This window comes from Pelecanus crispus, chromosome 13 (assembly GCF_030463565.1).
Source record: "Pelecanus crispus isolate bPelCri1 chromosome 13, bPelCri1.pri, whole genome shotgun sequence".
In the NCBI taxonomy this organism is placed as follows: domain Eukaryota; kingdom Metazoa; phylum Chordata; class Aves; order Pelecaniformes; family Pelecanidae; genus Pelecanus; species Pelecanus crispus.
In genome coordinates, this window is record NC_134655.1 from 4,545,119 (window position 1) to 4,557,449 (window position 12,331).

General features: G+C 40.3%; 1 protein-coding gene across 6 annotated transcripts in view; it reads left to right on the top strand.

Annotated features, from left to right (window-relative positions):
• Positions 1-2,007: 2,007 nt before the first annotated feature.
• ACSL4 (acyl-CoA synthetase long chain family member 4) overlaps positions 2,008-12,331 on the top strand; it is a 34,977-nt gene continuing 24,653 nt past the window's right edge. For 4 of the 6 annotated variants that reach the window (XM_075720358.1, XM_075720352.1, XM_009487587.2 and 1 more), the window contains exons 1-2: positions 2,008-2,081; positions 10,010-10,053. The gene's annotated coding sequence lies outside the window, so the exon portion shown is untranslated. The remainder of the gene's footprint in view (positions 2,082-10,009; positions 10,054-12,331) is intronic. The other 2 variants (XM_075720353.1, XM_075720354.1) reach the window with 2 other exon arrangements.

The window sequence follows — 12,331 nt, forward strand, 5'->3', positions numbered from 1 at the left end:
TGTTAATTATTTGGGCATTTGCATCTCATGCAAACCTTACTCGGCTATTACCTTTAACGCTATCTGTAACATACACTGTGCAAGCAAGTGACAGTGTTGCCCATTGTCTGCTGATTGAATAATCTAATGTTTATCAGCAGCTATACATTTTCAGCATAATAAATTACCGGTGTTCAGTGGATGACACCTCCATCTAAAATGAGGATTATGCTTCAGCACTTCTATAAAACTAGAGGAACCACTCTTGAACAAATCACTGAGGCAAGGCATTAGATACAAATATATTCCAAGTCATGTTATAGATAGGAATCAAGTAAAATAGATGCAGCCTATTACACTGTTTTAAATGAAGTTAATACCCAAATGAATTATTAAACAGTAGCCTGAGCTACATGCAAAATCTATTGAAGTTAATGAGTAATAAATAGAGCTAGATAGTTAACGTGACAAATGAATGAGTGCTTGTTTATAAGAAAACTGTTCTTAATAAGGAATTACTTAAGCTAAAAACAGAGTTGGAGTTTATTATTATGGGAAATCTTCATTGTGTGCGCAACTAAGCATGTGGTCGCTGTCCTTCGGGATGCTTATTTTCTCAGGAGAGAAGGAAGTGCCATGGAAGGAGGGAAGCAATTCCCTGAGAAACAAAATTTATGGTCTTGTTCCATTTGTTCATATATTGGATCGTTATTTTGGTGGTGCAATGTCTTCCACCCTTTTTGTGGAGGGCACATCTCAAAAGTTGGCCATGTTGGTTTTTTTCCCGCATTCTACAGCGGCTAGACAGTGACTCCTTTGGTGTCCCTCATTGTTTCAAAGTTACCTCCTCTTCTCCCCATAACTGGGATAGCTCTTTGTCACATTTCCATTTTGAAGGTGCTTAGTGAATTAGGCTAGCTGTATGGCAGGGCCCAAGGGAAAGCTTAAGAGAATATTTCTCTTCTGCTAGTAGAGCTATGCTTTACAGCAGACAGGAATTATTAACACTTTGCTATTGCTTTTCTTTTGTTTCCTTGGGTTTTTTTTGGTTGGAGATGGGGGAGGGAAATTAGGATTGTCCATAATCTGCTGACACTCTTAGTAACTGCTTGTTTTCCCAAAACCTTGAAGTTGGTAGATAGGCACGTGAAAATGAAAGCTGAACGCAGCACTAGTTACTACTTCTGTGGCCACTCACTCACAGAGTAAGTTGTATCGCGCTGAAAGTAAAACACACATTGGAAGCGGTGTGACGGGCTTGTGTAATGATCTATGGTGGACATGAGGCCTGCCAGCGCCAAGGCCCCTTCTCACAGATCGCTTTGTGGTCTGAGCGGTGGGCGGGCAGAGCCTTGCCTCAATCCCGGATACACTGGAACTGCAAGAAGTCTTCGTTGTTTTATAGGAATGTGAACTAAAAGACTCTGTACGGAATTAGGCTTGCGCTTGCAAAGAGGAAGACTTCTGGCCAGTTGCCAGAGTTGCTTGGGAGTTGTGGTTTCAGTTTTCTTTTCAGCAGGTACCTAGGGTGATCCACATCGTGCTGCTTGGCCGAGATCAACAAAACTAACTGGACAGAACTTGAATAAACTACGGCAGATCTGCTTTCCCTGCCCCACTTCTTAGGGCTATCAGTTCCTACCTAATACTTCATATAAAGCGCACTTGTAATCAAGATACGGCTTTAATCATGTGCCAGATGTGCATAACATTATTTATCTGACCGAGTGCATGATACAGAGGTTAGGAATGAGTGGTGGGGGTGGAAATTCCTTCTGCTGCTGCTGTTGTCCTAGATCGGAAGCCTTTCTGCTATTCAGGCTCCCGTGCTGCTTTTGACCTGTGCTGCCCGTAGCTCATAGTAGCTTTTGAGTCAGGACTAAACTTGGTGCTGGCTTGGACTTGATCGTCTGCAGAGGTTAGATAGGAGGGGTGTGTGCGAGCAAGGCGTGTTGGTCCAATTGGCTGGAGAGTTATTTTATATTTTAAGATGATCCCAAATATAGTAGAAAACTCAGAAGGCACATTGAACCATTTTTCAGTATGGAAATAAATAGCACAGGCAGCCTTGGGAAATGGAGGAGCAGAACAAGTAAGGAAAGGTGATTGTGGGCATGGGCTGGGAGGGGTGGGATATGTTTTCCTTTAGCCAACATGTTGGCAGAATGTCAATTTGTATAATGGATGATTTTTAAAGTTTGTGTATGTGAGTTGCTTATGATGGAAGTGAGGTTGGAACTAATGCTACCGCATCAAAAAGTCAGCATGCATTTTATATGCTTTGCTTACTTCTCCCAAGTACTTACTTCTCCCAAGTAGTTAGTGATAGGACGAGCTGCGCCAGGGGAGGTTTAGGTTGGAAATTAGGAAAAATTTCTTTACGGAAAGGGTGGTCAAGAATTGGAACAGGCTGCCCAGAGAGGTGGTGGAGTCACCATCCCTGGAAGTGTTCAAAAAATGGGCAGAGGTGGCACTTTGGGACATGATTTAGTCTAGTCTACCCTTGATTGGTTTAGTGTGGACTTGGTAGTGTAGGTTAACGGTTGGACTGGATGATCTTAAAGGGCTTTTCCAACCTAAACGATTCTATGAATAGCTGTGTAATGTGAAGGACATGAGGAATTGTTTCCCTCTCTCTCTGCTTCAGATAGGGCTAAGCACTTGGTCTTTCCACTGAAATCAAAGAGTACTTTTCACCTCAGTAAAGTGCTTTGTAAGGAATGCTAGATATTGAGAAAAATATCTCTTTTTTTTTTTCTGTATTTAAATTTTGCATGTTTTTTGTAGTACAGTTAATGCCAAATCGACCGATATTGTGCAGCTGGGAGTTCACAGGGCTTTAAGGTGAGGTATCTTTATCTCCAAGGTAGAGATAAAGTGATCCACCAATTATCACAGATTTAAGAGTCTCGGATTTAAAGTGATCCAGGGTGGATCCTTGGTTATTACTTTAAATCCGAGACTTGTAAATCTGTTATTCTTGAATACCACTGTTGCTCAGTGAGGACAAAACTACTGAATTAGGATTTCCTTCAACATATATTGATGTGACTATTGATTCCCTAGAGTATGTTACTGCTTCATCAGTTGAGCATCTTTTTCTAAAAGCATACTTGTAGCTTGCCTATTGGGCAATAGATTTATATTTCTTTTTTAATTCTTCTTATAAATTCATTGGTCTGTTGATAGCAGCTGGTATCAAAAACCAGAGCAGAATTCTGGCATGCACATCCGTTTTACTTTAAACTGTGTGATGATGCTGTAGCTCATCTCATGACTTTTTGCTCATCACTTTTTATTAGTGAGCAGGGAAAATGCCTGTATTTCCAGACACTGATAACTGGGAATGTTTGATAGCATAGGTGTATAATGGCAGTTAGAATATTAATGTATCTATGAATTAAAAAAAAAAATCTAGATATGCTTGAAAGCCTGTAAAATTAGAAGCAAGCTGAAATAACAAGGAGAGACTTAAAATAGCACATTATATTCCAGTACTTGTACTCTTAAAATTTGTACTAATTAAACAGGCTTTTAAATTATTATTTTAATAACACTGAAGTGGTATTCTGGTTTAGCTCTGCTTACTATAGAAAGTAAGTTTGTAAGTAAGTAATACCAAGACAGTTACAGAAACGCTTGTGTTCAGAGGATTTCTTTAAAAAAAATTGTTTAAATCTGTAATAAACGTATGATTTATTTTTAAAATATCTGTTAATGATGATTAGCCTACCTCATTGTGCTTTTGTTCTAGCATAGCCAACATGTAAAAAATTTTTCTTAACACCTAGCTAATGGTTATGTTTTGCAAAATTACTTGCTGGACCTGTACAGCAGACCTGGCTTGGTTGTTGGGGGTGTTTTTAGCTATATTATGATACTGTGCAGCCCATTTTAAAGTGCAAATAGTATTAGTACAGCGCACTGTGTAGCATTTTAAATTTAAATAACACTTAATAAATGTGACTTGCGTTCTAGGAGACACAACACTACATTCAGGTGACATGAAAGGGTGGTTATTGTGTTTTTTCTAAACCACTGTTCTACCCATTGTAAGATAAAAGACGTGCATTCTGGACTGCATCTTAACGAGGTTTTCCTCTGTATGTGCGGTTACTCAGTTTCAACTACAGTTGCTGCAGTTAGATGTCCGGTTTGTAAAACTGCTTGTTTGTGTGTTTGCTGTGCAGCTTTACAAAAGTAACTTGAGTAGCGATAGTCCCTTTAGCTAAGATTCTTCCTGAATGTTGTTCTTCTGTGGCAGTCCACCAGCACAGCATGTGTGCGAGGCTGGGCTCTTTGAGTAGGAACGCCCATTTGCACACCCGGTGCGTCGTTTGGCATCTCCGGGCCGCTGTGCTTGGGGTCATCAGGGACTGAGCCCTCCAAACCACCTTCATTTCCATGATGAAATTTTTGACCTTTAAACAACGCAACTCAAAACAAATGTCAAGCATGCGAGAGCCGCTGCTTATTTCTTCATGTATTTCCTCCCATTCCCAAATAGTTGTATTTTTAGCAATGCCTCTGCCCGTTGGACCTGTCATGCTTCTGTAACTGTTACATCCCTTATACACCTTCTGCTCAGCTCCGTTGTCAGAAATGGAGAGTGAATTTAATTGAATAACTGAATAAAATAATTGAATAACTGTCCTCCTTGGCAAGTGACCCTTAAGCCTTTTTATTGGCAAGTGACCCTTAAGCCTTTTTAAGGGCCTTGTTTGCACAAATCCTGTTCATAGGAGTAGAAAAATATTAGCATAGAGAGGAACTGAAAAAATTATAATATTAAGTATGTGATACCACAAAGAGAAATTCTGTTCAGTGTCAGCAGTTGTTATAAGTGTGTTTGTTTTGTATTTCCCAATTCAGTTTCTTGGAAAAGAAATAGAAAGCAAATAAATGGTTTCTGCAGAGCACACGTGTGCCCTGAGGCTCTTCTTTCATGGCTGCCAGAAAATATTTGTTACGTATCTCAAGTAAGAACAGACTTAATGCTTGTGTTTGGTTTTCTTTAACAGTCTGGTAGTGCATGCGAATTTTTCTTACTGTCCCTCAGTTGCACAAATGCTTTTACAGACAGAAATGCTGCCATACCTGGTAACTTTTTCTGCCATTATTTTCCAACACGCCCGTTTCTTGCTGTGGAACCCAAAGGCCCCCGGCTGTAGACAGCCGTGGGGCCGGAGGGGCTGACTATGCCTGGTGCAGGCAGCTCCTGACAAGAGCCTGCCATAGGCACCGGAGAGAGCCCGCCGTTCCTCATGCGAGCGGATCTCCACCCTCCACAGCATCGCGTGGACACCATGTTGACTACTGTCCTTGAATTTTGTCATATTACCCACTCTGCTCTAACATATGAACTCTGCTCCTTGGTTCAGGGTATCATGTAGTGATGAGCCTGCAACTAAAGCAGTCTCAAGCTAAAGTCACCCTCTCGCTGGTCTTTTAAAGAGAAAGCTAAAGGTCTGCGGTGCTTCTGGAAACTGAGTTGCTTGTTCTACATCCAGGGTCAATAGCAAGCTTCATATACAACAGTATGTGCTAAAAGAACAACTTTCCCAAAATAAAAGATCACTTATTTTTGTGTTCCTGTAACGATTGCTCATCTGGCCACAAGTCTGATATTTTAAAAAAGTTACTGCTTTGTACATTCCATTATGTGAGTTTCTGTACGCTGGAAGCCACCCATACAACTTGAACCACAAAGTCTACTAAGAAAGTTGTGTTTAGAGAAACATTAGGCTGCAAATAATGAGTATTCACCTAATGCTGTGCACTGTTGGTTTCTCACTCGGTGAAATACGAAGAGCACTCACTGTCTGTCAAGTTAGGCTACAGGTGAGCAGGTACTACAAAACGTTTGATCTAACTTCACACAATGTTGCAGTTCACAATTCTGCACATATTTATGGCAGGTGGCAAATACAGCTACGTATTTAAATCTCCATATTTCAATGAGTTCTGCCAGCAGTGTCCTGTTGAGTTCGTAGGGTTGAGTGAAGCTAATGATAAGATTACAAGGAGCCTGTATTGTGATACTTGCTGATATGAGGATGCAAGTATCTTGCTGGAAAAAAAATGGCAAATTGATGTAACCGGTCAGATTTACTGAAACACTTCACATTGCCTAAGCAATCTGTCAGGTGCTTTGTTGTTTCCTCTCTGTAGTTATACTTGCAATAATTTTTGAAAAGATCTTATTACGTTCAGTTTACCTAAAGTACACAAGTAGAATACACAGCGAGTCATTCTCAACAAATGTTTTGTCTTGGAAGCTAGAGGAGTCGAGCAGCTTATGAAATGTCACTACCTCAAATAGGCTCGTTAAGTTTGAGGGGCTGGAAACTGCCTATTGCTGCACACTGAATGTTGGCTCAGAGCAAAAACCCCAGAATTTATGAATGAGGGCATTCGTTTCATAGCTTAAACTGTCAACTTGGTAGTCAGCTGCTGTTTCCTGTATCATACAGCCACTTTGGATTAGGAAGATTACCAACTCCTGACCTTCAATAAATAAATAATTATGCATATTAAAGTGTTTTGGAATATATAAAATTAATCTGTAATAAAGTTTTAATAAGACATTTCAGTGTTTGGGAATGGGCTTTGGCATTTGAGTGTGGGTTGTTTGGGGTTTGGGTTTTTTTTTTTTTTGCTTTCAATAAAGATAAAAATAGGTTAGTTATCATTCTATAGCTTCTGGTTGCTTTTTTCCTAACGCTGCACTTCCCAGAACACACTAACCTTGCAAAAGCTGCAGCCAGCACTCACTCACTCTGGCTTCTGGGACAAGGGAGGGGACAGGCCAGGACAGCAAAGTAGCTGTAGCTACTGGTTTATGCTCCTGGCTCTGGTTTATGCTTGTTTAAAGTGCTTAGGCAGCTACATTGTAGAGGTGCAAGTAATTCCGTGTGAGCTGGACTACACCGAGGTTACCACTTCCTCCCTTACACGGGCACGGTGTGGCTGAACATGGAGCTGCATCAGACAACTGGCTTCACTTGAAAGTTGGGTATAATTGGCTGCCTGCAAAACTTGCAGCCCAAGGGAACAGTCAACGTGGGATCACCGCAGTCCGGATTTGGATTGAGTTGGCTGCCATGAACCCAAACTCGAGGACTCTGACAGAGAACCAGCAGGCTTGTTGCGCTGTTTTTGGTTCTCTGTTGGAGCCTCCATTACACTGAGGTCATGTTACGTCAATTCAATCAAGTCATTTGCTCAAGTTGTGTTATATCTTAAAATTTGCTTTAAAATACTGACCTCTCTAACCTCTTCTCTGTTATTAGCATGACACTTTTTGCTTTGGTTTTTTTTTTTTTTTTTTTGCACAATGAAAACATACATACTAAAAGAATCAAAATACTACATAGGTAAGGTGTAGTTTTACAACAATATCTTCCATAGCTTTGAGTGTTACGTAGAAGAGTTGAGACAATAAATCTGCAGCTAGTGGTAATGTCAAATAACAGCAAAGTGATACATCAATAGAAAGGAAAAATGCAAAAGAAGTAAGAGATCCTGGTTTGTGGTGCCAGTGGTCTTTTTGCACCAGATGCAGAAGTAGGACGTGAGGATGGAGTAGTTTCTGTCTGTCCATAGTAGTCCATTAGTTTGTCATTTTGCACATTACTTTCCATAAAGACAGCTGTATGTACGGCTGATTCGTACTGTGTATTTACACAGTATAATTTAATACCGAACTTAAGATAGCCTTGGTTTTGTGCCTTTGTTAGGTAGATGTGTTTAATTTTCATTATGAAAATGGAGTTTCTGTTTGTTTCATAAGCATGCAAATAGGTTTGCATTTTTATGAGCTCCTCTGTTCAAACAACTTGGTCAAAAGTGTTTTCGTTATGAAACGTATCACCACAGGGAAGAGCAACAACTGGAAGGGAAAAACTAAGTTTGCTGTTCTTCAATAAAAAGCAGGGTGAGAAAGTGCGAGTTGGAACAGGGAGTGGAGCAAGGTGATGCCTTATAAAACCCGGCGAAAACCATACTTGTATGAGTATGCTACTTCTTGCCGCTCTGGGATTGTCAGTACTCAGGCTGGCTTGTTCATGGATTCTATATAATCCTTGCTGTTCAAGCTCATACAAGAGAAGCTGTTACAGGTATTGCAGTATTTCACTGAAGCTTGGTTCTTCAGGCATGGGTTTTTTGCATGCCTTTAAATAACAATACCTATGCAGTATATGTTACGGTTCCAGAAGATTTGACTGAAAAAGAGAGCATGCTAAACCGTCTGTCAGTTTTAGTCTAACATTTGGTGCTGGAGCGTGTTCAGAGGCGGGCAACGAAGCTGGTGAAGGGTCTGGAGAACAAGTCTTATGAGGAGCGGCTGAGGGAACTGGGGTTGTTTAGCCTGGAAAAGAGGAGGCTGAGGGGAGACCTTATCGCTCTCTACAACTACCTGAAAGGAGGTTGTGGTGAGGTGGGTGTTGGTCTCTTCTCCCAAGTAGCTAGCGATAGGACAAGAGGAAATGGGCTTAAGCTGCGCCAGGGGAGGTTTAGACTGGAAATTAGGAAAAATTTCTTTACGGAAAGGGTGGTCAGGCATTGGAACAGGCTGCCCAGAGAGGTGGTGGAGTCACCATCCCTGGAGGCGTTTAAAAAACGGGTAGATGTGGCACTTCGGGATATGGTTTAGTCTGGTCTACCCTTGATTAGTCTAGAGTGGGCTTGGTAGTGTAGGTTAATGGTTGGACTGGATGATCTTAAAGGTCTTTTCCAACCTAGATGATTCTATGATTCTATGATTCTATAACTAAAGGCAAAAATTTGTTCCAGCCTTAAGCTGAGTTTGGGTTATTTGAGTGCTCAAAGATGGTTTGACGAATGATAATCACGGATACAGAATGGCCAGAAATAAGTGTAAGACTCTTTCCACATCACATTACCTAATGAGAAAGATCAGATGGTGACCAGCCTTGTAGTCTTTCTCCCCCCATTCCCCAATGTAAAAATACTGCTGTTATTCAGGCACAACCAACACTCACTTAAAAAGTTGCTGTTGTTTGGAAACTAATCCTTGTTTAACCTGGACCAAATCAGTCTGAACTGCAGCGTGGAGAAAGAGCTGAGCAGGCAGGGGCAGGCAGCAGAGGCGGAAGGGTTGATGGAAGGGGGAGCGGGGCTTTGGGGAAACCTCTCTGTTACCCGAATATGCACGTCAGGTCACTTCTGCTGCGCTTGGATCAGAATGTCTGGAATATGTGCATGAAAAGAAAATACAAACATAGCTTGTGTGTATGTTAATATTACTTTATACCTAGAGTATGAGATTTTAGGATGACACCAACTGTTTTAATGCTTGTTTTCCTACCTTTCGGAGTCGTGGTCTGTGCCCAGACGTTGGATGCGAAGGCAAAGGGGGGGTGTGCTATCTTAGTCTCCGAAAGGCCATAGCGGATAAGGTTTCTGTTGGCTGTTTCTCTAAGGTAATTCATCGGTCTTGCTCAGACAAAACAGTTTAATAAATGTCACATATTACCTCTTAGTTTATAAGTTTACCTTTCCTTAAAAAGCTGCAAATGAAAAATATTTCCGTAACTTGGATAGCATTAAGTAGATTTATCTTTAAGAAAGGTACGCTTTGAATACTGGGTGGCTGCAGCTTTAGAGTTGAGGCTATTAAAAGCAGTCTAATGTCATAATGCTGGTTTTAACCAAGAGTAAATTTTAAAACTTTGTCAGGCGCAGTGTTTGGCAGCATGTTACATCATTCAAACATCTGAAGGCACTCAGAACATAGAATTTGGGTGAAAATATAGCACTTGAGAATGACAATGTAATGAGTTTCTAGTGGTATCCCCTGACCTAAAGTAAAGTGCATGATCAGCCTGTTGCATGTTTTCAAGTAGCAGGTAGTATTTTGCAATTGTACAAATGGTATTGACAACAAACAGCTGACAAAGCTCATATTACCGATCCAGGAAAATGTTGGATTGAGTGGTCTGTTTAGATATGTTTATAACCTAAGAGATGCCTAGAATTTTCACTATTTAATTTTCTTCTTTTTTAGATTTTTCGTGAATTGATCAACCTACTTACCTAGTTGCATTAAAGGTAAAGAGAGTGACTTGGCTTTTTGTGTGCTAGTGAGCAATAAGATTGACAATAACTAGGGAGTGAGCACTTAAATAACCCTTGCTAAAACCTTCCAACAGCGACCTTTGTCCTACCATTTTTATAATGATCAGTCCAAATACTGATAGACTTGGAGTGGGGACTGTGTGTTTTTAAGTTGAAAATGGAAACATTTTCTGACAGTGTTAGCTTTTTGAGTATCACTGCATTTGTTAACAAATTAAATTGTATCTTTTTTCATTACTAACCATAAATTGCTGTCATACCAAGGATTTTTCCGTCCCTCTTTCAGAGCAAAAAAGTTCCTAAAAATAAGTTGAAAGAATAGTCAACAGCATCAGTTTCCTCTTCATGCTTCCTTCAAATTTTGTTAAGTCTGAGACCACTTTACTCTCTGTTTAGTCTAGTACTGTACAAACAGTTTGTTACTTCTGCAGTTGCTTTATTCATATTAAGGGTGATCTAGTTACCCAAAGACCAAGTCGTGCCATCAAGCCACTTGAGTTCTAGCTGCGTGGTTTGCTGCAAATAGTCATGCACGCTTTTTTTATGTCTTCTGGGCTGGCAGGGCTTGAACAAATTCCTTTCAGGAAGCTCTGTGGCTGTGCTAGTACATTTTGCTGAGGGCTAGAACATAGTAGCACAGGCACAATCATGTGATGATATGGTTACACACATCCTTGCTCTGTGCTGTCTCTCCTTCCAGCTCAGGTTTTGAGCATGTGATATTGTGACCCGATCTTGTATGTCCTCTGCTCTTTTGCAAAAGCTACATGGATATTTTGGACTAAGAACATCAAAAGCTGCTTGCCTCTGAAACTGTACACCTTAAACAAGCGTGTTGGTGTCTGTAAATAAGAAGTGTGATAAATGTGCGTGCACGTGTATTGGAGGGTGGTAAAGTTCAAACCCTCGCTGTTTAAAACTGTCTCGGAGGTCTTTTTTTTTTCCCCCCTCCATTCTTTTAAACTTCTTTTCTCTAAGAATTGTGCTAGTTTCTACCTTGTTCTCCTGCCTTAGTATGAATATTTATGTTCGGATTACTTTTGCATTGTTTTCCTGTTTTGGTGGTGTTACACTGCTCTAAAAAAAAGTGTTTAGATCTGTTAAATCTGAAAACTTGAATGTGCACTTTGCTTTGTAGGAGAAAATGTACTGAAATTTGCTTGGTCATCTCGCTTCCTCTTTGAAATGCAGATAAAAATCAAAGAACTGTTATGATATAGTAAGTCAGTAAGATTGCCTTCCTTGGTAGAAAATGCCATCACCAGTATTACCACCCTTGCTGATGGGTAAAATACCCAGCTTCTCTGACTAAATTGGTATACGCTGCGTTGTTTTATTATCCATGAACAACTCATCCCCAGTCTATACCTCCAGATCTTCCTTATAAAAATTAATACCTGAGTTGCCAAATAACATTAGTAAAAGAAACGTACCCTAAGCATATCCCAGTCTATCATAACGCACATGGAAGTAGCAGAAAGCAAGTTCGCTCACAGAAAGTTTAAAGTGAGCAAAAAGTTGCAGTATGAAGTCCTGTTTTAGGTAATGCTTTATCTGGGAATTCCAGGTATGGATCTAGAGATGACAGATGCCTAGAAATGCATCTAGGTGTGTTTGGCTAGAAAAGCGATAGGATAGGTTCACCATGAACCAAGCAATAGACTGTGCTAAAATTTTGCATTAAGACCACAAAAAACCTCAATTCCTTCAACATACAAAACACATCATCACTTTTTCACTGGAAAACACTGTGATTGTGCAAAAGATTAGAATATGTTTGCTCTCAATGCTCCTAATTTTTGTTGACTCTCAAACCATTTTCCTCTGCAGCTTAACTAGTTGCACAATGAAAATGAAAAATAGAGATGACTCATGCTTGAAATCTCAGGGGTTACCATCTCAAATGACCATGGGTGGGAACGGTTTTCTTAAACTCTTATTTTTTAAGTGCACACTTGGACATCTGTATATCAGAACATCTGCAAGGAGGGAATTTCTTCACATTGCAAATAAGAAAGCCTAATTCTTTTTGCTTAGTCACAAAAAGGGAGGAATTTGCATTTGGATGTGAGCTCCTAAGAGAAAAGGGAAAGTGTATTTCCCAGCCCTTGTGCTCCTCTTGTTGACTGTCCCCACAGAATTTTGGAAAACCTGTAAGAACTTTAGAAAAATCCCTCCCCAGCCCCCAGTACACTTTTTGGTAGGCAAAAGACTGCTAATGCAGTACATGAGGAAGAACATTTACTTCTCT